This window comes from Pseudophryne corroboree, unplaced genomic scaffold, assembly GCF_028390025.1.
Source record: "Pseudophryne corroboree isolate aPseCor3 unplaced genomic scaffold, aPseCor3.hap2 scaffold_851, whole genome shotgun sequence".
Classification (NCBI taxonomy): Eukaryota; Metazoa; Chordata; class Amphibia; order Anura; family Myobatrachidae; genus Pseudophryne; species Pseudophryne corroboree.
This window is the reverse complement of record NW_026970430.1, coordinates 1-23,286: the sequence shown is the minus strand read 5'-3', so window position 1 is coordinate 23,286 and position 23,286 is coordinate 1. Positions and strand designations below refer to the sequence as shown.

Genomic DNA, 23,286 nt, shown 5'->3' with positions numbered 1-23,286 from the left:
CCCCTGTGTCTCCTCCGTTGCAGACCCCATTTTGAAGCCTTGCCCCCGGACTAAGAGAAAAGTATGCCCTTGCGCACTATCCTGACTTCTCCTCCCGTCTGCTTAATTTGTGCCTTCCAACGCACAATGCGAACAACAGGTGGTGCTGCAGGGCCCACACCCTTTTACTTGCCTTACAGAACAGCTCTGGAGCTGTTACAGTGCCCAGCTGCTGCAAGAAATCAGCTTGAATGCTTCAGGGGATGGGGCATGGCCAACATGAGCCCCACACCAAAGGAGGGTGGGGGTGTTTAATGCGAACTAGGGGTCATCCAAGCACTGCAAAAGGCCGCCATGCCCTGCATGCCCCTTTTCTCTTTTCATATGCAGATGAGGGTTCCAGTCAACTTTGGCCCACTGCTTGGATAACATCACCGTATGCAAATCCGTCTGCTGCAGACCTTCCCCAAGGAGTGCTTGTACTAGTTGTTGCATATGGTTTGATATTTGATGGTGCTTCAGTATTAGGCAGCCTTCCGCCCTCCCATGTTCATCTGAAAAGATGTGGTCTCCCTGCAGTTGTTGTCCCCAGATGAGAGTTCCCTTGTGCTGCCTCAGTTGAATCTCCTTTACTTGACAGAGATGTGCCTGAGCAGCGGCCCTCACCAGCCCTATCCCAAATCATACTTATTTTGCATAGGAGATACCATGGTCATGAAGATTGTTCTCCTAGGGTGAGGTTCATTCATTGCATTCTGGGTATGCTGACCCCTGTGATTTTCCCAAATGTGGGAAACTCGACTGCATTATTTGTGGTAGTGGGGGACTGTGTTTGTGCTTTCCTCTGGTCAGCTCTGGTAAAAGTCAGATTTCTTTGTCTCAGATCTTCCTCTAGCCTTGTTCTTCTTTCGAGAGTTCCCTTGTGCTGCCTCAGTTGGATCTCTTTCACTTGACAGGGGGGTGCCCGAACAGCGACCCTCCCCAGCTCTAGCCCAACTCCTACTTACCTGCCTGGTGAGATACTATGATCATGAAGGTGCTTCTCCCAGGGCAAGGCTCACCCATTGCACTCTGGGTGTGCTGCCCCTGCGATTTCCCCAAATGTGGGAAACTTGACTGCATAATTTGTGTTTCCCCTGGTCGGCTCTCGTATAATTCAGATCTCTTTGTCTCAGGTCTCTCTCCAGCCTAGTTTGCTGTCTGTTTCCACTTCTCTTTTCTTCAACCGCTCCCTTCTATACCCTTGTGCACTATCCTGACTTCTCCTCCCGTCTGCTTACTTTGTGCCTTCCAATGCACAATGCAAACTACAGGTAGTGCTGCAGGGCCCACACCCTTTTACTTGCCTTACAGAGCAGCTCTGGAGCTGTTACAGTGCCCAGCTGCTGCAAGAAATCAGCTTGAATGCTTCAGGGGATGGGGCATGGCCAACATGAGCCCCACACCAAAGGAGGGTGGAGGTGTTTAATGCGAACTAGGGGTCATCCAAGCACCACAAAAGGCCGCCATGCCCTGCACGCCCCTTTTCTCTTTTCATATGCAGATGAGGGTTGAAGCCAACTTTGACCCACTGCTTGGATGACATCACCGTATGCAAATCCGTCTTCTGCAGAACTTCCCCCAGGAATGCTTGCACTAGTTGTTGCATTTGGTTTGTTGTTTGGGGGTGCTTCAGTATTAGGCAGCCTTCTGCCCTCCCATGTTCATCTGAAAATATGTGTTCTCCCTGCAGTTGTTGTCCCCAGATGAGAGTTCCCTTGTGCTGCCTCAGTTGAATCTCCTTTACTTGACAGAGATGTGCATGAGCAGCGGCCCTCCCCAGCCCTATTCCAAATCATACTTATTTTGCATAGGAGATACCATGGTCATGAAGATTGTTCTCCCAGGGTGAGGTTCATTCATTGCATTTTGGGTATGCTGACCCCTGTGATTTCCCCAAATGTGGGAAACTTGACTGCATTATTTGTGGTAGTGGGGGACTGTGTTTGTGCTTTCCTCTGGTCAGCTCTGGTAAAAGTCAGATTTCTTTGTCTCAGATTTTCCTCTAGCCTTGTTCTTCTTTCGAGAGTTCCATTGTGCTGCCTCAGTTGGATCTCCTTCACTTGACAGGGGGGTACCCGAGCAGCGACCCTCCCCAGCTCTAGCCCAACTCCTACTTACCTGCCTGGTGAGATACTATGATCATGAAGGTGCTTCTCCCAGGGCAAGGCTCACCCATTGCACTCTGGGTGTGCTGCCCCTGCGATTTCCCCAAATGTGGGAAACTTGACTGCATAATTTGTGTTTCCCCTGGTCGGCTCTCGTATAATTCAGATCTATTTGTCTCAGGTCTCTCTCCAGCCTAGTTTGCTGTCTGTTTCCACTTCTCTTTTCTTCAGCCGCTCCCTTCTATACCCTTGTGCACTATCCTGACTTCTCCTCCCGTCTGCTTACTTTGTGCCTTCCAATGCACAATGCAAACTACAGGTAGTGCTGCAGGGCCCACACCCTTTTACTTGCCTTACAGAGCAGCTCTGGAGCTGTTACAGTGCCCAGCTGCTGCAAGAAATCAGCTTGAATTCTTCAGGGGATGGGGCATGGCCAACATGAGCCCCACACCAAAGGAGGGGGGAGGTGTTTAATGCGAACTAGGGGTCATCCAAGCACTGCAAAAGGCCGCCATGCCCTGCATGCCCCTTTTCTCTTTTCATATGCAGATGAGGGTTCCAGTCAACTTTGGCCCACTGCTTGGATAACATCACCGTATGCAAATCCGTCTGCTGCAGACCTTCCCCCAGGAGTGCTTGTACTAGTTGTTGCATATGGTTTGATATTTGATGGTGCTTCAGTATTAGGCAGCCTTCCGCCCTCCCATGTTCATCTGAAAAGATGTGGTCTCCCTGCAGTTGTTGTCCCCAGATGAGAGTTCCCTTGTGCTGCCTCAGTTGAATCTCCTTTACTTGACAGAGATGTGCCTGAGCAGCGGCCCTCACCAGCCCTATCCCAAATCATACTTATTTTGCATAGGAGATACCATGGTCATGAAGATTGTTCTCCTAGGGTGAGGTTCATTCATTGCATTCTGGGTATGCTGACCCCTGTGATTTTCCCAAATGTGGGAAACTCGACTGCATTATTTGTGGTAGTGGGGGACTGTGTTTGTGCTTTCCTCTGGTCAGCTCTGGTAAAAGTCAGATTTCTTTGTCTCAGATCTTCCTCTAGCCTTGTTCTTCTTTCGAGAGTTCCCTTGTGCTGCCTCAGTTGGATCTCTTTCACTTGACAGGGGGGTGCCCGAACAGCGACCCTCCCCAGCTCTAGCCCAACTCCTACTTACCTGCCTGGTGAGATACTATGATCATGAAGGTGCTTCTCCCAGGGCAAGGCTCACCCATTGCACTCTGGGTGTGCTGCCCCTGCGATTTCCCCAAATGTGGGAAACTTGACTGCATAATTTGTGTTTCCCCTGGTCGGCTCTCGTATAATTCAGATCTCTTTGTCTCAGGTCTCTCTCCAGCCTAGTTTGCTGTCTGTTTCCACTTCTCTTTTCTTCAACCGCTCCCTTCTATACCCTTGTGCACTATCCTGACTTCTCCTCCCGTCTGCTTACTTTGTGCCTTCCAATGCACAATGCAAACTACAGGTAGTGCTGCAGGGCCCACACCCTTTTACTTGCCTTACAGAGCAGCTCTGGAGCTGTTACAGTGCCCAGCTGCTGCAAGAAATCAGCTTGAATGCTTCAGGGGATGGGGCATGGCCAACATGAGCCCCACACCAAAGGAGGGTGGAGGTGTTTAATGCGAACTAGGGGTCATCCAAGCACCACAAAAGGCCGCCATGCCCTGCACGCCCCTTTTCTCTTTTCATATGCAGATGAGGGTTGAAGCCAACTTTGACCCACTGCTTGGATGACATCACCGTATGCAAATCCGTCTTCTGCAGAACTTCCCCCAGGAATGCTTGCACTAGTTGTTGCATTTGGTTTGTTGTTTGGGGGTGCTTCAGTATTAGGCAGCCTTCTGCCCTCCCATGTTCATCTGAAAATATGTGTTCTCCCTGCAGTTGTTGTCCCCAGATGAGAGTTCCCTTGTGCTGCCTCAGTTGAATCTCCTTTACTTGACAGAGATGTGCATGAGCAGCGGCCCTCCCCAGCCCTATTCCAAATCATACTTATTTTGCATAGGAGATACCATGGTCATGAAGATTGTTCTCCCAGGGTGAGGTTCATTCATTGCATTTTGGGTATGCTGACCCCTGTGATTTCCCCAAATGTGGGAAACTTGACTGCATTATTTGTGGTAGTGGGGGACTGTGTTTGTGCTTTCCTCTGGTCAGCTCTGGTAAAAGTCAGATTTCTTTGTCTCAGATTTTCCTCTAGCCTTGTTCTTCTTTCGAGAGTTCCATTGTGCTGCCTCAGTTGGATCTCCTTCACTTGACAGGGGGGTACCCGAGCAGCGACCCTCCCCAGCTCTAGCCCAACTCCTACTTACCTGCCAGGTGAGATACTATGATCATGAAGGTGCTTCTCCCAGGGCAAGGCTCACCCATTGCACTCTGGGTGTGCTGCCCCTGCGATTTCCCCAAATGTGGGAAACTTGACTGCATAATTTGTGTTTCCCCTGGTCGGCTCTCGTATAATTCAGATCTATTTGTCTCAGGTCTCTCTCCAGCCTAGTTTGCTGTCTGTTTCCACTTCTCTTTTCTTCAACCGCTCCCTTCTATACCCTTGTGCACTATCCTGACTTCTCCTCCCGTCTGCTTACTTTGTGCCTTCCAATGCACAATGCAAACTACAGGTAGTGCTGCAGGGCCCACACCCTTTTACTTGCCTTACAGAGCAGCTCTGGAGCTGTTACAGTGCCCAGCTGCTGCAAGAAATCAGCTTGAATGCTTCAGGGGATGGGGCATGGCCAACATGAGCCCCACACCAAAGGAGGGTGGAGGTGTTTAATGCGAACTAGGGGTCATCCAAGCACCACAAAAGGCCGCCATGCCCTGCACGCCCCTTTTCTCTTTTCATATGCAGATGAGGGTTGAAGCCAACTTTGACCCACTGCTTGGATGACATCACCGTATGCAAATCCGTCTTCTGCAGAACTTCCCCCAGGAATGCTTGCACTAGTTGTTGCATTTGGTTTGTTGTTTGGGGGTGCTTCAGTATTAGGCAGCCTTCTGCCCTCCCATGTTCATCTGAAAATATGTGTTCTCCCTGCAGTTGTTGTCCCCAGATGAGAGTTCCCTTGTGCTGCCTCAGTTGAATCTCCTTTACTTGACAGAGATGTGCATGAGCAGCGGCCCTCCCCAGCCCTATTCCAAATCATACTTATTTTGCATAGGAGATACCATGGTCATGAAGATTGTTCTCCCAGGGTGAGGTTCATTCATTGCATTTTGGGTATGCTGACCCCTGTGATTTCCCCAAATGTGGGAAACTTGACTGCATTATTTGTGGTAGTGGGGGACTGTGTTTGTGCTTTCCTCTGGTCAGCTCTGGTAAAAGTCAGATTTCTTTGTCTCAGATTTTCCTCTAGCCTTGTTCTTCTTTCGAGAGTTCCATTGTGCTGCCTCAGTTGGATCTCCTTCACTTGACAGGGGGGTACCCGAGCAGCGACCCTCCCCAGCTCTAGCCCAACTCCTACTTACCTGCCAGGTGAGATACTATGATCATGAAGGTGCTTCTCCCATGGCAAGGCTCACCCATTGCACTCTGGGTGTGCTGCCCCTGCGATTTCCCCAAATGTGGGAAACTTGACTGCATAATTTGTGTTTCCCCTGGTCGGCTCTCGTATAATTCAGATCTCTTTGTCTCAGGTCTCTCTCCAGCCTAGTTTGCTGTCTGTTTCCACTTCTCTTTTCTTCAGCCGCTCCCTTCTATACCCTTGTGCACTATCCTGACTTCTCCTCCCGTCTGCTTACTTTGTGCCTTCCAATGCACAATGCAAACTACAGGTAGTGCTGCAGGGCCCACACCCTTTTACTTGCCTTACAGAGCAGCTCTGGAGCTGTTACAGTGCCCAGCTGCTGCAAGAAATCAGCTTGAATTCTTCAGGGGATGGGGCATGGCCAACATGAGCCCCACACCAAAGGAGGGGGGAGGTGTTTAATGCGAACTAGGGGTCATCCAAGCACTGCAAAAGGCCGCCATGCCCTGCATGCCCCTTTTCTCTTTTCATATGCAGATGAGGGTTCCAGTCAACTTTGGCCCACTGCTTGGATAACATCACCGTATGCAAATCCGTCTGCTGCAGACCTTCCCCCAGGAGTGCTTGTACTAGTTGTTGCATATGGTTTGATATTTGATGGTGCTTCAGTATTAGGCAGCCTTCCGCCCTCCCATGTTCATCTGAAAAGATGTGGTCTCCCTGCAGTTGTTGTCCCCAGATGAGAGTTCACTTGTGCTGCCTCAGTTGAATCTCCTTTACTTGACAGAGATGTGCCTGAGCAGCTGCCCTCACCAGCCCTATCCCAAATCATACTTATTTTGCATAGGAGATACCATGGTCATGAAGATTGTTCTCCCAGGGTGAGGTTCATTCATTGCATTCTGGGTATGCTGACCCCTGTGATTTTCCCAAATGTGGGAAACTCGACTGCATTATTTGTGGTAGTGGGGGACTGTGTTTGTGCTTTCCTCTGGTCAGCTCTGGTAAAAGTCAGATTTCTTTGTCTCAGATCTTCCTCTAGCCTTGTTCTTCTTTCGAGAGTTCCCTTGTGCTGCCTCAGTTGGATCTCTTTCACTTGACAGGGGGGTGCCCGAACAGCGACCCTCCCCAGCTCTAGCCCAACTCCTACTTACCTGCCAGGTGAGATACTATGATCATGAAGGTGCTTCTCCCAGGGCAAGGCTCACCCATTGCACTCTGGGTGTGCTGCCCCTGCGATTTCCCCAAATGTGGGAAACTTGACTGCATAATTTGTGTTTCCCCTGGTCGGCTCTCGTATAATTCAGATCTCTTTGTCTCAGGTCTCTCTCCAGCCTAGTTTGCTGTCTGTTTCCACTTCTCTTTTCTTCAACCGCTCCCTTCTATACCCTTGTGCACTATCCTGACTTCTCCTCCCGTCTGCTTACTTTGTGCCTTCCAATGCACAATGCAAACTACAGGTAGTGCTGCAGGGCCCACACCCTTTTACTTGCCTTACAGAGCAGCTCTGGAGCTGTTACAGTGCCCAGCTGCTGCAAGAAATCAGCTTGAATGCTTCAGGGGATGGGGCATGGCCAACATGAGCCCCACACCAAAGGAGGGTGGAGGTTTTTAATGCGAACTAGGGGTCATCCAAGCACCGCAAAAGGCCGCCATGCCCTGCACGCCCCTTTTCTCTTTTCAAATGCAGATGAGGGTTGAAGCCAACTTTGACCCACTGCTTGGATGACATCACCGTATGCAAATCCGTCTTCTGCAGAACTTCCCCCAGGAATGCTTGCACTAGTTGTTGCATTTGGTTTGTTGTTTGGGGGTGCTTCAGTATTAGGCAGCCTTCTGCCCTCCCATGTTCATCTGAAAATATGTGTTCTCCCTGCAGTTGTTGTCCCCAGATGAGAGTTCCCTTGTGCTGCCTCAGTTGAATCTCCTTTACTTGACAGAGATGTGCATGAGCAGCGGCCCTCCCCAGCCCTATTCCAAATCATACTTATTTTGCATAGGAGATACCATGGTCATGAAGATTGTTCTCCCAGGGTGAGGTTCATTCATTGCATTTTGGGTATGCTGACCCCTGTGATTTCCCCAAATGTGGGAAACTTGACTGCATTATTTGTGGTAGTGGGGGACTGTGTTTGTGCTTTCCTCTGGTCAGCTCTGGTAAAAGTCAGATTTCTTTGTCTCAGATTTTCCTCTAGCCTTGTTCTTCTTTCGAGAGTTCCATTGTGCTGCCTCAGTTGGATCTCCTTCACTTGACAGGGGGGTACCCGAGCAGCGACCCTCCCCAGCTCTAGCCCAACTCCTACTTACCTGCCAGGTGAGATACTATGATCATGAAGGTGCTTCTCCCAGGGCAAGGCTCACCCATTGCACTCTGGGTGTGCTGCCCCTGCGATTTCCCCAAATGTGGGAAACTTGACTGCATAATTTGTGTTTCCCCTGGTCGGCTCTCGTATAATTCAGATCTATTTGTCTCAGGTCTCTCTCCAGCCTAGTTTGCTGTCTGTTTCCACTTCTCTTTTCTTCAGCCGCTCCCTTCTATACCCTTGTGCACTATCCTGACTTCTCCTCCCGTCTGCTTACTTTGTGCCTTCCAATGCACAATGCAAACTACAGGTAGTGCTGCAGGGCCCACACCCTTTTACTTGCCTTACAGAGCAGCTCTGGAGCTGTTACAGTGCCCAGCTGCTGCAAGAAATCAGCTTGAATGCTTCAGGGGATGGGGCATGGCCAACATGAGCCCCACACCAAAGGAGGGGGGAGGTGTTTAATGCGAACTAGGGGTCATCCAAGCACTGCAAAAGGCCGCCATGCCCTGCATGCCCCTTTTCTCTTTTCATATGCAGATGAGGGTTCCAGTCAACTTTGGCCCACTGCTTGGATAACATCACCGTATGCAAATCCGTCTGCTGCAGACCTTCCCCCAGGAGTGCTTGTACTAGTTGTTGCATATGGTTTGATATTTGATGGTGCTTCAGTATTAGGCAGCCTTCCGCCCTCCCATGTTCATCTGAAAAGATGTGGTCTCCCTGCAGTTGTTGTCCCCAGATGAGAGTTCACTTGTGCTGCCTCAGTTGAATCTCCTTTACTTGACAGAGATGTGCCTGAGCAGCTGCCCTCACCAGCCCTATCCCAAATCATACTTATTTTGCATAGGAGATACCATGGTCATGAAGATTGTTCTCCCAGGGTGAGGTTCATTCATTGCATTCTGGGTATGCTGACCCCTGTGATTTTCCCAAATGTGGGAAACTCGACTGCATTATTTGTGGTAGTGGGGGACTGTGTTTGTGCTTTCCTCTGGTCAGCTCTGGTAAAAGTCAGATTTCTTTGTCTCAGATCTTCCTCTAGCCTTGTTCTTCTTTCGAGAGTTCCCTGGTGCTGCCTCAGTTGGATCTCCTTCACTTCACAGGGGGGAACCCGAGCAGCGACCCTCCCCAGCTCTAGCCCAACTCCTACTTACCTGCCAGGTGAGATACTATGATCATGAAGGTGCTTCTCCCAGGGCAAGGCTCAACCATTGCACTCTGGGTGTGCTGCTCCTGCGATTTCCCCAAATGTGGGAAACTTGACTGCATAATTTGTGTTTCCCCTCGTCGGCTCTCGTATAATTCAGATCTCTTTGTCTCAGGTCTCTCTCCAGCCTAGTTTGCTGTCTGTTTCCACTTCTCTTTTCTTCAGCCGCTCCCTTCTATACCCTTGTGCACTATCCTGACTTCTCCTCCCGTCTGCTTACTTTGTGCCTTCCAATGCACAATGCAAACTACAGGTAGTGCTGCAGGGCCCACACCCTTTTACTTGCCTTACAGAGCAGCTCTGGAGCTGTTACAGTGCCCAGCTGCTGCAAGAAATCAGCTTGAATGCTTCAGGGGCTGGGGCATAGCCAACATGAGCCCCACACCAAAGGAGGGTGGAGGTGTTTAATGCAAACTAGGGGTCAGCCAAGCGCCGCAAAAGGCCACCATGCCCTGCACGCCCCTTTTCTCTTTTCATATGCAGACGAGGGTTGAAGCAAACTTTGACCCACTGCTTGGATGACATCACCATATGCAAATCCATCTGCGGCAGGCCTTCCCCCAGGAATGCTTGCACTAGTTGTTGCATTTGGTTTGTTGTTTGGGGGTGCTTCAGTATTAGGCAGCCTTCTGCCCTCCCATGTTCATCTTCAGGGGATGGGGCATGGCCAACATGAGCCCCACACCAAAGGAGGGTGGAGGTGTTTAATGCGAACTAGGGGTCATCCAAGCACCGCAAAAGGCCGCCATGCCCTGCACGCCCCTTTTCTCTTTTCATATGCAGATGAGGGTTGAAGCCAACTTTGACCCACTGCTTGGATGACATCACCGTATGCAAATCCGTCTTCTGCAGAACTTCACTTGACAGGGGGGTGCCCGAGCAGCGACCCTCCCCATCTCTAGCCCAACTCCTACTTACCTGCCAGGTGAGATACTATGATCAGGAAGGTGCTTCTCCCAGGGCAAGGCTCACCCATTGCACTCTGGGTGTGCTGCTCCTACGATTTCCCCAAATGTGGGACACTTGACTGCATAATTTGTGTTTCCTCTAGTCGGCTACTCGTATAATTCAGATCTCTTTGTCTCAGGTCTCTCTCCAGCCTAGTTTGCTGTCTGTTTCCACTTCTCTTTTCTTGAGCCGCTGCCTTCTATGCCCTTGTGCACTCTCCTGACTTCTCCTGTCTGCTTACTTTGTGCCTTCCAACGCACAATGCAAACTACAGGTAGTGCTGCAGGGCCCACACCCTTTTACTTGCCTTTCAGAGCAGCTCTGGAGCTGTTACAGTGCCCAGCTGCTGCAAGAAATCAGCTTGAATGCTTCAGGGGCTGGGGCATAGCCAACATGAGCCCCACACCGACGGAGGGTGGAGGTGTTTAATGCGTACTAAGGGTCATCCAAGCGCCGCAAAAGGCCGCCATGCCCTGCATACCCCTTTTCTCTTTTCATATGCAGATGAGGGTTCCAGCCAACTTTGGCCCACTGCTTGGATGACATCACCGTATGCAAATCCGTCTTCTGCAGACCTTCCCCCAGGAATGCTTGTACTAGTTGTTGCATTTGGTTTGTTGTTTGGGGTGCTTCAGTATTAGGCAGCCTTCAGCTCTCCCATGTTCATCTGAAAATATGTGTTCTCCCTGCAGTTGTTGTCCCCAGATGAGAGTACCCTTGTGCTGCCTCAGTTGAATCTCCTTTACTTGAAAGAGATGTGCCTGAGCAGCGGCCCTCCCCAGCCCTATCCCAAATCATACTTATTTTGCATAGGAGATACCATGGTCATGAAGATTGTTCTCCCAGGGTGAGGTTCATTCATTGCATTCTGGGTATGCTGACCCCTGTGATTTCCCCAAATGTGGGAAACTCGACTGCATTATTTGTGGTAGTGGGGGACTGTGTTTGTGCTTTCCTCTGGTCAGCTCTGGTAAAAGTCAGATTTCTTTGTCTCAGATCTTCCTCTAGCCTTGTTCTTTTTTTGAGAGTTTCCTTGTGCTGCCTCAGTTGGATCTCCTTCACTTGACAGGGGGGTGCCCGAGCAGCGACCCTCCCCAGCTCAAGCCCAACTCCTACTTACCTGCCAAGTGAGATACTATGATCAGGAAGGTGCTTCTACCAGGGCAAGGCTCACCCATTGCACTCTGGGTGTGCTGCTCCTACGATTTCCCCAAATGTGGGACACTTGACTGCATAATTTGTGTTTCCTCTGGTCGGCTACTCGTATAATTCAGATCTCTTTGTCTCAGGTCTCTCTCCAGCCTAGTTTGCTGTCTGTTTCCACTTCTCTTTTCTTGAGCCCCTGCCTTCTATGCCCTTGTGCACTCTCCTGACTTCTCCTGTCTGCTTACTTTGTGCCTTCCAACGCACAATGCAAACTACAGGTAGTGCTGCAGGGCCAACACCCTTTTACTTGCCTTACAGAGCAGCTCTGGAGCTGTTACAGTGCCCAGCTGCTGCAAGAAATCAGCTTGAATGCTTCAGGGGCTGGGGCATAGCCAACATGAGCAGCAAGATGCAGCACTGGACTATTAGTAATGTACTGTTGTATGCTGAGCACCACAATGCAGCACAAGACAATGAGCAGTGATACTGAGCACTGATGAGGATACTACTGAGAACTGACACTGAGCAGGAGAGACACACTACTAGTATTACTGAGCAGCAATAAGTAACCACTGATACTGGGCACTGATATTGAGATTTCCACTGAGAGAACATAGCCACGTCCTCTCCGCTCTCTCTTCAATGCACGAGTAAAAATGGCGGCAACGCGCAGCTCTTTATATGGAATCCGAATCTCGCGAGAATCCGACAGCGGGATGATGACATTTTCCCTTGTTCAGGTTTTCCGAGTCAGGCGGGAACAACCGAGCCTGCCACGGACCAGTGTAAACCACGTGGAGTTCGTCGGGAATTCGGTTCTCGGAGAACCGAACCCGCTCCTCTATATATACTATATTACTATGTTACTGTAGTATACAGAACACCACAATGCAATGAGCAGTGATAGTGAGCACTGATGAGGATACTAGAACTGACACTGAGCAGCAAGATGCAGCACTGGACTATTAGTAATGTACTGTAGTATGCTGAGCACCACAATGCAGCACAAGACAATGAGCAGTGATACTGAGCACTGATGAGGATACTACTGAGAACTGACACTGAGCAGGAGAGACACACTACTAGTATTACTGAGCAGCAATAAGTAACCACTGATACTGAGCACTGATATTGAGATTTCCACTGAGAGAACATAGCCACGTCCTCTCCGCTCTCTCTTCAATGCACGAGTAAAAATGGCAGCAACGCGCAGCTCTTTATATGGAATCCGAATCTCGCAAGAATCCGACAGCGGGATGATGACATTTTCCCTTGTTCAGGTTTTCCGAGTCAGGCGGGAACAACCGAGCCTGCCTCGGACCAGTGTAAACCACGTGGAGTTCGTGGGGAATTCGGTTCTCGGAGAACCGAACCCGCTCCTCTCTACCTTATACCCATCAATTTTTTTATTTTCAATCTAAGCCCCTGCAGTTTTCTGTAAGCATCTGCTTCGCTATGATGATCAACAAGTCACAAGGGCAAACACTCAGGGCTTGAGGCGTAGATCTTAGGACCAGCTGCTACAAGCATGGCAGAGGTGTCACTATCACTGGTGACACCCAGAAAGGTGGCGAGGGAGATTGTAATGCAGTGCGCGCAGATAAACAGCGCAATGGTAAAAAGGAGGCATGGTTTCATAGGTAGGGGCGTGGCCTGGTGGCCTGAATCTACATTTTGTTGCTCCGGGTGTCCCGGGGGTTGGGGGCTGCACCCGGGGACTAGTGTGTGAGCTGTGCTGGCTCCTGCACAGTGACAGGGCATGGCCACCCAGCATGACGCCTCCCTTCTTGACCATGCTGTAATTGCAGTCGCACTGCAGTTCAGCGTGATCATAAAAAATGGTGTAGGCTCCTGCTGGTGCAGGCTGTAGAGAAAAGCTGCTGTGACCACGCCCCCTGTGTCTCCTCCGTTGCAGACCCCATTTTGAAGCCTTGCCCCCGGACTAAGAGAAAAGTATGCCCTTGCGCACTATCCTGACTTCTCCTCCCGTCTGCTTAATTTGTGCCTTCCAACGCACAATGCGAACAACAGGTGGTGCTGCAGGGCCCACACCCTTTTACTTGCCTTACAGAACAGCTCTGGAGCTGTTACAGTGCCCAGCTGCTGCAAGAAATCAGCTTGAATGCTTCAGGGGATGGGGCATGGCCAACATGAGCCCCACACCAAAGGAGGGTGGGGGTGTTTAATGCGAACTAGGGGTCATCCAAGCACTGCAAAAGGCCGCCATGCCCTGCATGCCCCTTTTCTCTTTTCATATGCAGATGAGGGTTCCAGTCAACTTTGGCCCACTGCTTGGATAACATCACCGTATGCAAATCCGTCTGCTGCAGACCTTCCCCAAGGAGTGCTTGTACTAGTTGTTGCATATGGTTTGATATTTGATGGTGCTTCAGTATTAGGCAGCCTTCCGCCCTCCCATGTTCATCTGAAAAGATGTGGTCTCCCTGCAGTTGTTGTCCCCAGATGAGAGTTCACTTGTGCTGCCTCAGTTGAATCTCCTTTACTTGACAGAGATGTGCCTGAGCAGCTGCCCTCACCAGCCCTATCCCAAATCATACTTATTTTGCATAGGAGATACCATGGTCATGAAGATTGTTCTCCCAGGGTGAGGTTCATTCATTGCATTCTGGGTATGCTGACCCCTGTGATTTTCCCAAATGTGGGAAACTCGACTGCATTATTTGTGGTAGTGGGGGACTGTGTTTGTGCTTTCCTCTGGTCAGCTCTGGTAAAAGTCAGATTTCTTTGTCTCAGATCTTCCTCTAGCCTTGTTCTTCTTTCGAGAGTTCCCTGGTGCTGCCTCAGTTGGATCTCCTTCACTTCACAGGGGGGAACCCGAGCAGCGACCCTCCCCAGCTCTAGCCCAACTCCTACTTACCTGCCAGGTGAGATACTATGATCATGAAGGTGCTTCTCCCAGGGCAAGGCTCAACCATTGCACTCTGGGTGTGCTGCTCCTGCGATTTCCCCAAATGTGGGAAACTTGACTGCATAATTTGTGTTTCCCCTCGTCGGCTCTCGTATAATTCAGATCTCTTTGTCTCAGGTCTCTCTCCAGCCTAGTTTGCTGTCTGTTTCCACTTCTCTTTTCTTCAGCCGCTCCCTTCTATACCCTTGTGCACTATCCTGACTTCTCCTCCCGTCTGCTTACTTTGTGCCTTCCAATGCACAATGCAAACTACAGGTAGTGCTGCAGGGCCCACACCCTTTTACTTGCCTTACAGAGCAGCTCTGGAGCTGTTACAGTGCCCAGCTGCTGCAAGAAATCAGCTTGAATGCTTCAGGGGCTGGGGCATAGCCAACATGAGCCCCACACCAAAGGAGGGTGGAGGTGTTTAATGCAAACTAGGGGTCAGCCAAGCGCCGCAAAAGGCCACCATGCCCTGCACGCCCCTTTTCTCTTTTCATATGCAGACGAGGGTTGAAGCCAACTTTGACCCACTGCTTGGATGACATCACCATATGCAAATCCATCAGCGGCAGGCCTTCCCCCAGGAATGCTTGCACTAGTTGTTGCATTTGGTTTGTTGTTTGGGGGTGCTTCAGTATTAGGCAGCCTTCTGCCCTCCCATGTTCATCTTCAGGGGATGGGGCATGGCCAACATGAGCCCCACACCAAAGGAGGGTGGAGGTGTTTAATGCGAACTAGGGGTCATCCAAGCACCGCAAAAGGCCGCCATGCCCTGCACGCCCCTTTTCTCTTTTCATATGCAGATGAGGGTTGAAGCCAACTTTGACCCACTGCTTGGATGACATCACCGTATGCAAATCCGTCTTCTGCAGAACTTCACTTGACAGGGGGGTGCCCGAGCAGCGACCCTCCCCATCTCTAGCCCAACTCCTACTTACCTGCCAGGTGAGATACTATGATCAGGAAGGTGCTTCTCCCAGGGCAAGGCTCACCCATTGCACTCTGGGTGTGCTGCTCCTACGATTTCCCCAAATGTGGGACACTTGACTGCATAATTTGTGTTTCCTCTAGTCGGCTACTCGTATAATTCAGATCTCTTTGTCTCAGGTCTCTCTCCAGCCTAGTTTGCTGTCTGTTTCCACTTCTCTTTTCTTGAGCCGCTGCCTTCTATGCCCTTGTGCACTCTCCTGACTTCTCCTGTCTGCTTACTTTGTGCCTTCCAACGCACAATGCAAACTACAGGTAGTGCTGCAGGGCCCACACCCTTTTACTTGCCTTTCAGAGCAGCTCTGGAGCTGTTACAGTGCCCAGCTGCTGCAAGAAATCAGCTTGAATGCTTCAGGGGCTGGGGCATAGCCAACATGAGCCCCACACCGACGGAGGGTGGAGGTGTTTAATGCGAACTAAGGGTCATCCAAGCGCCGCAAAAGGCCGCCATGCCCTGCATACCCCTTTTCTCTTTTCATATGCAGATGAGGGTTCCAGCCAACTTTGGCCCACTGCTTGGATGACATCACCGTATGCAAATCCGTCTTCTGCAGACCTTCCCCCAGGAATGCTTGTACTAGTTGTTGCATTTGGTTTGTTGTTTGGGGTGCTTCAGTATTAGGCAGCCTTCAGCTCTCCCATGTTCATCTGAAAATATGTGTTCTCCCTGCAGTTGTTGTCCCCAGATGAGAGTACCCTTGTGCTGCCTCAGTTGAATCTCCTTTACTTGAAAGAGATGTGCCTGAGCAGCGGCCCTCCCCAGCCCTATCCCAAATCATACTTATTTTGCATAGGAGATACCATGGTCATGAAGATTGTTCTCCCAGGGTGAGGTTCATTCATTGCATTCTGGGTATGCTGACCCCTGTGATTTCCCCAAATGTGGGAAACTCGACTGCATTATTTGTGGTAGTGGGGGACTGTGTTTGTGCTTTCCTCTGGTCAGCTCTGGTAAAAGTCAGATTTCTTTGTCTCAGATCTTCCTCTAGCCTTGTTCTTTTTTTGAGAGTTTCCTTGTGCTGCCTCAGTTGGATCTCCTTCACTTGACAGGGGGGTGCCCGAGCAGCGACCCTCCCCAGCTCAAGCCCAACTCCTACTTACCTGCCAAGTGAGATACTATGATCAGGAAGGTGCTTCTACCAGGGCAAGGCTCACCCATTGCACTCTGGGTGTGCTGCTCCTACGATTTCCCCAAATGTGGGACACTTGACTGCATAATTTGTGTTTCCTCTGGTCGGCTACTCGTATAATTCAGATCTCTTTGTCTCAGGTCTCTCTCCAGCCTAGTTTGCTGTCTGTTTCCACTTCTCTTTTCTTGAGCCCCTGCCTTCTATGCCCTTGTGCACTCTCCTGACTTCTCCTGTCTGCTTACTTTGTGCCTTCCAACGCACAATGCAAACTACAGGTAGTGCTGCAGGGCCAACACCCTTTTACTTGCCTTACAGAGCAGCTCTGGAGCTGTTACAGTGCCCAGCTGCTGCAAGAAATCAGCTTGAATGCTTCAGGGGCTGGGGCATAGCCAACATGAGCAGCAAGATGCAGCACTGGACTATTAGTAATGTACTGTTGTATGCTGAGCACCACAATGCAGCACAAGACAATGAGCAGTGATACTGAGCACTGATGAGGATACTACTGAGAACTGACACTGAGCAGGAGAGACACACTACTAGTATTACTGAGCAGCAATAAGTAACCACTGATACTGGGCACTGATATTGAGATTTCCACTGAGAGAACATAGCCACGTCCTCTCCGCTCTCTCTTCAATGCACGAGTAAAAATGGCGGCAATGCGCAGCTCTTTATATGGAATCCGAATCTCGCGAGAATCCGACAGCGGGATGATGACATTTTCCCTTGTTCAGGTTTTCCGAGTCAGGCGGGAACAACCGAGCCTGCCACGGACCAGTGTAAACCACGTGGAGTTCGTCGGGAATTCGGTTCTCGGAGAACCGAACCCGCTCCTCTATATATACTATATTACTATGTTACTGTAGTATACAGAACACCACAATGCAATGAGCAGTGATAGTGAGCACTGATGAGGATACTAGAACTGACACTGAGCAGCAAGATGCAGCACTGGACTATTAGTAATGTACTGTAGTATGCTGAGCACCACAATGCAGCACAAGACAATGAGCAGTGATACTGAGCACTGATGAGGATACTACTGAGAACTGACACTGAGCAGGAGAGACACACTACTAGTATTACTGAGCAGCAATAAGTAACCACTGATACTGAGCACTGATATTGAGATTTCCACTGAGAGAACATAGCCACGTCCTCTCCGCTCTCTCTTCAATGCACGAGTAAAAATGGCAGCAACGCGCAGCTCTTTATATGGAATCCGAATCTCGCAAGAATCCGACAGCGGGATGATGACATTTTCCCTTGTTCAGGTTTTCCGAGTCAGGCGGGAACAACCGAGCCTGCCTCGGACCAGTGTAAACCACGTGGAGTTCGTGGGGAATTCGGTTCTCGGAGAACCGAACCCGCTCCTCTCTACCTTATACCCATCAATTTTTTTATTTTCAATCTAAGCCCCTGCAGTTTTCTGTAAGCATCTGCTTCGCTATGATGATCAACAAGTCACAAGGGCAAACACTCAGGGCTTGAGGCGTAGATCTTAGGACCAGCTGCTACAAGCATGGCAGAGGTGTCACTATCACTGGTGACACCCAGAAAGGTGGCGAGGGAGATTGTAATGCAGTGCGCGCAGATAAACAGCGCAATGGTAAAAAGGAGGCATGGTTTCATAGGTAGGGGCGTGGCCTGGTGGCCTGAATCTACATTTTGTTGCTCCGGGTGTCCCGGGGGTTGGGGGCTGCACCCGGGGACTAGTGTGTGAGCTGTGCTGGCTCCTGCACAGTGACAGGGCATGGCCACCCAGCATGACGCCTCCCTTCTTGACCATGCTGTAATTGCAGTCGCACTGCAGTTCAGCGTGATCATAAAAAATGGTGTAGGCTCCTGCTGGTGCAGGCTGTAGAGAAAAGCTGCTGTGACCACGCCCCCTGTGTCTCCTCCGTTGCAGACCCCATTTTGAAGCCTTGCCCCCGGACTAAGAGAAAAGTATGCCCTTGCGCACTATCCTGACTTCTCCTCCCGTCTGCTTAATTTGTGCCTTCCAACGCACAATGCGAACAACAGGTGGTGCTGCAGGGCCCACACCCTTTTACTTGCCTTACAGAACAGCTCTGGAGCTGTTACAGTGCCCAGCTGCTGCAAGAAATCAGCTTGAATGCTTCAGGGGATGGGGCATGGCCAACATGAGCCCCACACCAAAGGAGGGTGGGGGTGTTTAATGCGAACTAGGGGTCATCCAAGCACTGCAAAAGGCCGCCATGCCCTGCATGCCCCTTTTCTCTTTTCATATGCAGATGAGGGTTCCAGTCAACTTTGGCCCACTGCTTGGATAACATCACCGTATGCAAATCCGTCTGCTGCAGACCTTCCCCAAGGAGTGCTTGTACTAGTTGTTGCATATGGTTTGATATTTGATGGTGCTTCAGTATTAGGCAGCCTTCCGCCCTCCCATGTTCATCTGAAAAGATGTGGTCTCCCTGCAGTTGTTGTCCCCAGATGAGAGTTCCCTTGTGCTGCCTCAGTTGAATCTCCTTTACTTGACAGAGATGTGCCTGAGCAGCGGCCCTCACCAGCCCTATCCCAAATCATACTTATTTTGCATAGGAGATACCATGGTCATGAAGATTGTTCTCCCAGGGTGAGGTTCATTCATTGCATTCTGGGTATGCTGACCCCTGTGATTTTCCCAAATGTGGGAAACTCGACTGCATTATTTGTGGTAGTGGGGGACTGTGTTTGTGCTTTCCTCTGGTCAGCTCTGGTAAAAGTCAGATTTCTTTGTCTCAGATCTTCCTCTAGCCTTGTTCTTCTTTCGAGAGTTCCCTTGTGCTGCCTCAGTTGGATCTCTTTCACTTGACAGGGGGGTGCCCGAACAGCGACCCTCCCCAGCTCTAGCCCAACACCTACTTACCTGCCAGGTGAGATACTATGATCATGAAGGTGCTTCTCCCAGGGCAAGGCTCACCCATTGCACTCTGGGTGTGCTGCCCCTGCGATTTCCCCAAATGTGGGAAACTTGACTGCATAATTTGTGTTTCCCCTGGTCGGCTCTCGTATAATTCAGATCTCTTTGTCTCAGGTCTCTCTCCAGCCTAGTTTGCTGTCTGTTTCCACTTCTCTTTTCTTCAACCGCTCCCTTCTATACCCTTGTGCACTATCCTGACTTCTCCTCCCGTCTGCTTACTTTGTGCCTTCCAATGCACAATGCAAACTACAGGTAGTGCTGCAGGGCCCACACCCTTTTACTTGCCTTACAGAGCAGCTCTGGAGCTGTTACAGTGCCCAGCTGCTGCAAGAAATCAGCTTGAATGCTTCAGGGGATGGGGCATGGCCAACATGAGCCCCACACCAAAGGAGGGTGGAGGTGTTTAATGCGAACTAGGGGTCATCCAAGCACCGCAAAAGGCCGCCATGCCCTGCACGCCCCTTTTCTCTTTTCATATGCAGATGAGGGTTGAAGCCAACTTTGACCCACTGCTTGGATGACATCACCGTATGCAAATCCGTCTTCTGCAGAACTTCCCCCAGGAATGCTTGCACTAGTTGTTGCATTTGGTTTGTTGTTTGGGGGTGCTTCAGTATTAGGCAGCCTTCTGCCCTCCCATGTTCATCTGAAAATATGTGTTCTCCCTGCAGTTGTTGTCCCCAGATGAGAGTTCCCTTGTGCTGCCTCAGTTGAATCTCCTTTACTTGACAGAGATGTGCATGAGCAGCGGCCCTCCCCAGCCCTATTCCAAATCATACTTATTTTGCATAGGAGATACCATGGTCATGAAGATTGTTCTCCCAGGGTGAGGTTCATTCATTGCATTTTGGGTATGCTGACCCCTGTGATTTCCCCAAATGTGGGAAACTTGACTGCATTATTTGTGGTAGTGGAGGACTGTGTTTGTGCTTTCCTCTGGTCAGCTCTGGTAAAAGTCAGATTTCTTTGTCTCAGATTTTCCTCTAGCCTTGTTCTTCTTTCGAGAGTTCCATTGTGCTGCCTCAGTTGGATCTCCTTCACTTGACAGGGGGGTACCCGAGCAGCGACCCTCCCCAGCTCTAGCCCAACTCCTACTTACCTGCCAGGTGAGATACTATGATCATGAAGGTGCTTCTCCCAGGGCAAGGCTCACCCATTGCACTCTGGGTGTGCTGCCCCTGCGATTTCCCCAAATGTGGGAAACTTGACTGCATAATTTGTGTTTCCCCTGGTCGGCTCTCGTATAATTCAGATCTATTTGTCTCAGGTCTCTCTCCAGCCTAGTTTGCTGTCTGTTTCCACTTCTCTTTTCTTCAGCCGCTCCCTTCTATACCCTTGTGCACTATCCTGACTTCTCCTCCCGTCTGCTTACTTTGTGCCTTCCAATGCACAATGCAAACTACAGGTAGTGCTGCAGGGCCCACACCCTTTTACTTGCCTTACAGAGCAGCTCTGGAGCTGTTACAGTGCCCAGCTGCTGCAAGAAATCAGCTTGAATGCTTCAGGGGATGGGGCATGGCCAACACGAGCCCCACACCAAAGGAGGGGGGAGGTGTTTAATGCGAACTAGGGGTCATCCAAGCACTGCGAAAGGCCGCCATGCCCTGCATGCCCCTTTTCTCTTTTCATATGCAGATGAGGGTTCCAGTCAACTTTGGCCCACTGCTTGGATAACATCACCGTATGCAAATCCGTCTGCTGCAGACCTTCCCCCAGGAGTGCTTGTACTAGTTGTTGCATATGGTTTGATATTTGATGGTGCTTCAGTATTAGGCAGCCTTCCGCCCTCCCATGTTCATCTGAAAAGATGTGGTCTCCCTGCAGTTGTTGTCCCCAGATGAGAGTTCACTTGTGCTGCCTCAGTTGAATCTCCTTTACTTGACAGAGATGTGCCTGAGCAGCTGCCCTCACCAGCCCTATCCCAAATCATACTTATTTTGCATAGGAGATTCCATGGTCATGAACATTGTTCTCCCAGGGTGAGGTTCATTCATTGCATTCTGGGTATGCTGACCCCTGTGATTTTCCCAAATGTGGGAAACTCGACTGCATTATTTGTGGTAGTGGGGGACTGTGTTTGTGCTTTCCTCTGGTCAGCTCTGGTAAAAGTCAGATTTCTTTGTCTCAGATCTTCCTCTAGCCTTGTTCTTCTTTCGAGAGTTCCCTGGTGCTGCCTCAGTTGGATCTCCTTCACTTCACAGGGGGGAACCCGAGCAGCGACCCTCCCCAGCTCTAGCCCAACTCCTACTTACCTGCCAGGTGAGATACTATGATCATGAAGGTGCTTCTCCCAGGGCAAGGCTCAACCATTGCACTCTGGGTGTGCTGCTCCTGCGATTTCCCCAAATGTGGGAAACTTGACTGCATAATTTGTGTTTCCCCTCGTCGGCTCTCGTATAATTCAGATCTCTTTGTCTCAGGTCTCTCTCCAGCCTAGTTTGCTGTCTGTTTCCACTTCTCTTTTCTTCAGCCGCTCCCTTCTATACCCTTGTGCACTATCCTGACTTCTCCTCCCGTCTGCTTACTTTGTGCCTTCCAATGCACAATGCAAACTACAGGTAGTGCTGCAGGGCCCACACCCTTTTACTTGCCTTACAGAGCAGCTCTGGAGCTGTTACAGTGCCCAGCTGCTGCAAGAAATCAGCTTGAATGCTTCAGGGGCTGGGGCATAGCCAACATGAGCCCCACACCAAAGGAGGGTGGAGGTGTTTAATGCAAACTAGGGGTCAGCCAAGCGCCGCAAAAGGCCACCATGCCCTGCACGCCCCTTTTCTCTTTTCATATGCAGACGAGGGTTGAAGCCAACTTTGACCCACTGCTTGGATGACATCACCATATGCAAATCCATCTGCGGCAGGCCTTCCCCCAGGAATGCTTGCACTAGTTGTTGCATTTGGTTTGTTGTTTGGGGGTGCTTCAGTATTAGGCAGCCTTCTGCCCTCCCATGTTCATCTGAAAATATATGTTCTCCCTGCAGTTGTTGTCCCAAGATGAGAGTTCCCTTGTGCTGCCTCAGTTGAATCTCCTTTACTTGACAGAGATGTGCATGAGCAGCGGCCCTCCCCAGCCCTATTCCAAATCATACTTATTTTGCATAGGAGATACCATGGTCATGAAGATTTTTCTCCCAGGGTGAGGTTCATTCATTGCATTTTGGGTATGCTGACCCCTGTGATTTCCCCAAATGTGGGAAACTTGACTGCATTATTTGTGGTAGTGGGAGACTGTGTTTGTGCTTTCCTCTGGTCAGCTCTGGTAAAAGTCAGATTTCTTTGTCTCAGATTTTCCTTTAGCCTTGTTCTTTTTTCGAGAGTTCCCTTGTGCTGCCTCAGTTGGATCTCCTTCACTTTACAGGGGGGTACCCGAGCAGCGACCCTCCCCAGCTCTAGCCCAACTCCTACTTACCTGCCAGGTGAGATACTATGATCATGAAGGTGCTTCTCCCAGGGCAAGGCTCACCCATTGTACTCTGGGTGTGCTGCTCCTGCGATTTCCCCAAATGTGGGAAACTTGACTGCCTAATTTGTGTTTCCCCTGGTCGGCTCTCGTATAATTCAGATCTCTTTGTCTCAGGTCTCTCTCCAGCCTAGTTTGCTGTCTGTTTCCACTTCTCTTTTCTTCAGCCGCTCCCTTTTATACCCTTGTGCACTATCCTGACTTCTCCTCCCGTCTGCTTACTTTGTGCCTTCCAATGCACAATGCAAACTACAGGTAGTGCTGCAGGGCCCACACCCTTTTACTTGCCTTACAGAGCAGCTCTGGAGCTGTTACAGTGCCCAGCTGCTGCAAGAAATCAGCTTGAATGCTTCAGGGGATGGGGCATGGCCAACATGAGCCCCACACCAAAGGAGGGTGGAGGTGTTTAATGCGAACTAGGGGTCATCCAAGCACCGCAAAAGGCCGCCATGCCCTGCACGCCCCTTTTCTCTTTTCATATGCAGATGAGGGTTGAAGCCAACTTTGACCCACTGCTTGGATGACATCACCGTATGCAAATCCGTCTTCTGCAGAACTTCCCCCAGGAATGCTTGCACTAGTTGTTGCATTTGGTTTGTTGTTTGGGGGTGCTTCAGTATTAGGCAGCCTTCTGCCCTCCCATGTTCATCTGAAAATATGTGTTCTCCC

General features: G+C 50.3%; 29 non-coding genes and 3 pseudogenes across 29 annotated transcripts; all 32 read left to right on the top strand.

Annotated features, from left to right (window-relative positions):
* The first annotated feature begins 662 nt into the window (after positions 1-662).
* LOC135043166 (U1 spliceosomal RNA) lies at positions 663-826 on the top strand. Its single transcript, XR_010236169.1, has one exon. It is a non-coding gene; the product is annotated as a U1 spliceosomal RNA (small nuclear RNA).
* Positions 827-978: 152 nt separating this feature from the next.
* On the top strand, positions 979-1,141 carry LOC135043077 (U1 spliceosomal RNA). The gene has a single exon (XR_010236101.1). It is a non-coding gene; the product is annotated as a U1 spliceosomal RNA (small nuclear RNA).
* A 674-nt stretch (positions 1,142-1,815) lies between these two features.
* LOC135043157 (U1 spliceosomal RNA) lies at positions 1,816-1,979 on the top strand. Its single transcript, XR_010236160.1, has one exon. It is a non-coding gene; the product is annotated as a U1 spliceosomal RNA (small nuclear RNA).
* Positions 1,980-2,131: 152 nt separating this feature from the next.
* Positions 2,132-2,294, top strand: LOC135043078 (U1 spliceosomal RNA). The gene has a single exon (XR_010236102.1). It is a non-coding gene; the product is annotated as a U1 spliceosomal RNA (small nuclear RNA).
* A 674-nt stretch (positions 2,295-2,968) lies between these two features.
* LOC135043155 (U1 spliceosomal RNA) lies at positions 2,969-3,132 on the top strand. The gene has a single exon (XR_010236158.1). It is a non-coding gene; the product is annotated as a U1 spliceosomal RNA (small nuclear RNA).
* A 152-nt stretch (positions 3,133-3,284) lies between these two features.
* LOC135043076 (U1 spliceosomal RNA) lies at positions 3,285-3,447 on the top strand. Its single transcript, XR_010236100.1, has one exon. It is a non-coding gene; the product is annotated as a U1 spliceosomal RNA (small nuclear RNA).
* Positions 3,448-4,121: 674 nt separating this feature from the next.
* Positions 4,122-4,285, top strand: LOC135043156 (U1 spliceosomal RNA). Its single transcript, XR_010236159.1, has one exon. It is a non-coding gene; the product is annotated as a U1 spliceosomal RNA (small nuclear RNA).
* Positions 4,286-4,437: 152 nt separating this feature from the next.
* On the top strand, positions 4,438-4,600 carry LOC135043060 (U1 spliceosomal RNA). Its single transcript, XR_010236085.1, has one exon. It is a non-coding gene; the product is annotated as a U1 spliceosomal RNA (small nuclear RNA).
* Positions 4,601-5,274: 674 nt separating this feature from the next.
* On the top strand, positions 5,275-5,438 carry LOC135043154 (U1 spliceosomal RNA). The gene has a single exon (XR_010236157.1). It is a non-coding gene; the product is annotated as a U1 spliceosomal RNA (small nuclear RNA).
* A 152-nt stretch (positions 5,439-5,590) lies between these two features.
* On the top strand, positions 5,591-5,753 carry LOC135043085 (U1 spliceosomal RNA). The gene has a single exon (XR_010236108.1). It is a non-coding gene; the product is annotated as a U1 spliceosomal RNA (small nuclear RNA).
* A 674-nt stretch (positions 5,754-6,427) lies between these two features.
* LOC135043143 (U1 spliceosomal RNA) lies at positions 6,428-6,591 on the top strand. The gene has a single exon (XR_010236146.1). It is a non-coding gene; the product is annotated as a U1 spliceosomal RNA (small nuclear RNA).
* Positions 6,592-6,743: 152 nt separating this feature from the next.
* LOC135043055 (U1 spliceosomal RNA) lies at positions 6,744-6,906 on the top strand. Its single transcript, XR_010236080.1, has one exon. It is a non-coding gene; the product is annotated as a U1 spliceosomal RNA (small nuclear RNA).
* A 674-nt stretch (positions 6,907-7,580) lies between these two features.
* Positions 7,581-7,744, top strand: LOC135043153 (U1 spliceosomal RNA). The gene has a single exon (XR_010236156.1). It is a non-coding gene; the product is annotated as a U1 spliceosomal RNA (small nuclear RNA).
* A 152-nt stretch (positions 7,745-7,896) lies between these two features.
* On the top strand, positions 7,897-8,059 carry LOC135043059 (U1 spliceosomal RNA). The gene has a single exon (XR_010236084.1). It is a non-coding gene; the product is annotated as a U1 spliceosomal RNA (small nuclear RNA).
* Positions 8,060-8,733: 674 nt separating this feature from the next.
* LOC135043142 (U1 spliceosomal RNA) lies at positions 8,734-8,897 on the top strand. Its single transcript, XR_010236145.1, has one exon. It is a non-coding gene; the product is annotated as a U1 spliceosomal RNA (small nuclear RNA).
* Positions 8,898-9,049: 152 nt separating this feature from the next.
* Positions 9,050-9,185, top strand: LOC135043094 (U1 spliceosomal RNA; annotated as a pseudogene).
* An 835-nt stretch (positions 9,186-10,020) lies between these two features.
* LOC135043089 (U1 spliceosomal RNA) lies at positions 10,021-10,184 on the top strand. Its single transcript, XR_010236112.1, has one exon. It is a non-coding gene; the product is annotated as a U1 spliceosomal RNA (small nuclear RNA).
* Positions 10,185-10,854: 670 nt separating this feature from the next.
* Positions 10,855-11,018, top strand: LOC135043062 (U1 spliceosomal RNA). Its single transcript, XR_010236087.1, has one exon. It is a non-coding gene; the product is annotated as a U1 spliceosomal RNA (small nuclear RNA).
* Positions 11,019-11,170: 152 nt separating this feature from the next.
* On the top strand, positions 11,171-11,334 carry LOC135043112 (U1 spliceosomal RNA). Its single transcript, XR_010236122.1, has one exon. It is a non-coding gene; the product is annotated as a U1 spliceosomal RNA (small nuclear RNA).
* Positions 11,335-13,758: 2,424 nt separating this feature from the next.
* LOC135043132 (U1 spliceosomal RNA) lies at positions 13,759-13,922 on the top strand. Its single transcript, XR_010236135.1, has one exon. It is a non-coding gene; the product is annotated as a U1 spliceosomal RNA (small nuclear RNA).
* Positions 13,923-14,074: 152 nt separating this feature from the next.
* LOC135043093 (U1 spliceosomal RNA) lies at positions 14,075-14,210 on the top strand (annotated as a pseudogene).
* Positions 14,211-15,045: 835 nt separating this feature from the next.
* On the top strand, positions 15,046-15,209 carry LOC135043088 (U1 spliceosomal RNA). The gene has a single exon (XR_010236111.1). It is a non-coding gene; the product is annotated as a U1 spliceosomal RNA (small nuclear RNA).
* A 670-nt stretch (positions 15,210-15,879) lies between these two features.
* LOC135043050 (U1 spliceosomal RNA) lies at positions 15,880-16,043 on the top strand. Its single transcript, XR_010236076.1, has one exon. It is a non-coding gene; the product is annotated as a U1 spliceosomal RNA (small nuclear RNA).
* A 152-nt stretch (positions 16,044-16,195) lies between these two features.
* Positions 16,196-16,359, top strand: LOC135043111 (U1 spliceosomal RNA). The gene has a single exon (XR_010236121.1). It is a non-coding gene; the product is annotated as a U1 spliceosomal RNA (small nuclear RNA).
* A 2,424-nt stretch (positions 16,360-18,783) lies between these two features.
* LOC135043120 (U1 spliceosomal RNA) lies at positions 18,784-18,947 on the top strand. The gene has a single exon (XR_010236126.1). It is a non-coding gene; the product is annotated as a U1 spliceosomal RNA (small nuclear RNA).
* A 152-nt stretch (positions 18,948-19,099) lies between these two features.
* LOC135043054 (U1 spliceosomal RNA) lies at positions 19,100-19,262 on the top strand. Its single transcript, XR_010236079.1, has one exon. It is a non-coding gene; the product is annotated as a U1 spliceosomal RNA (small nuclear RNA).
* Positions 19,263-19,936: 674 nt separating this feature from the next.
* LOC135043150 (U1 spliceosomal RNA) lies at positions 19,937-20,100 on the top strand. Its single transcript, XR_010236153.1, has one exon. It is a non-coding gene; the product is annotated as a U1 spliceosomal RNA (small nuclear RNA).
* Positions 20,101-20,252: 152 nt separating this feature from the next.
* LOC135043058 (U1 spliceosomal RNA) lies at positions 20,253-20,415 on the top strand. Its single transcript, XR_010236083.1, has one exon. It is a non-coding gene; the product is annotated as a U1 spliceosomal RNA (small nuclear RNA).
* A 674-nt stretch (positions 20,416-21,089) lies between these two features.
* On the top strand, positions 21,090-21,253 carry LOC135043170 (U1 spliceosomal RNA). The gene has a single exon (XR_010236172.1). It is a non-coding gene; the product is annotated as a U1 spliceosomal RNA (small nuclear RNA).
* A 152-nt stretch (positions 21,254-21,405) lies between these two features.
* LOC135043092 (U1 spliceosomal RNA) lies at positions 21,406-21,541 on the top strand (annotated as a pseudogene).
* Positions 21,542-22,242: 701 nt separating this feature from the next.
* On the top strand, positions 22,243-22,406 carry LOC135043181 (U1 spliceosomal RNA). The gene has a single exon (XR_010236183.1). It is a non-coding gene; the product is annotated as a U1 spliceosomal RNA (small nuclear RNA).
* A 152-nt stretch (positions 22,407-22,558) lies between these two features.
* On the top strand, positions 22,559-22,721 carry LOC135043101 (U1 spliceosomal RNA). The gene has a single exon (XR_010236116.1). It is a non-coding gene; the product is annotated as a U1 spliceosomal RNA (small nuclear RNA).
* Positions 22,722-23,286: the final 565 nt, after the last annotated feature.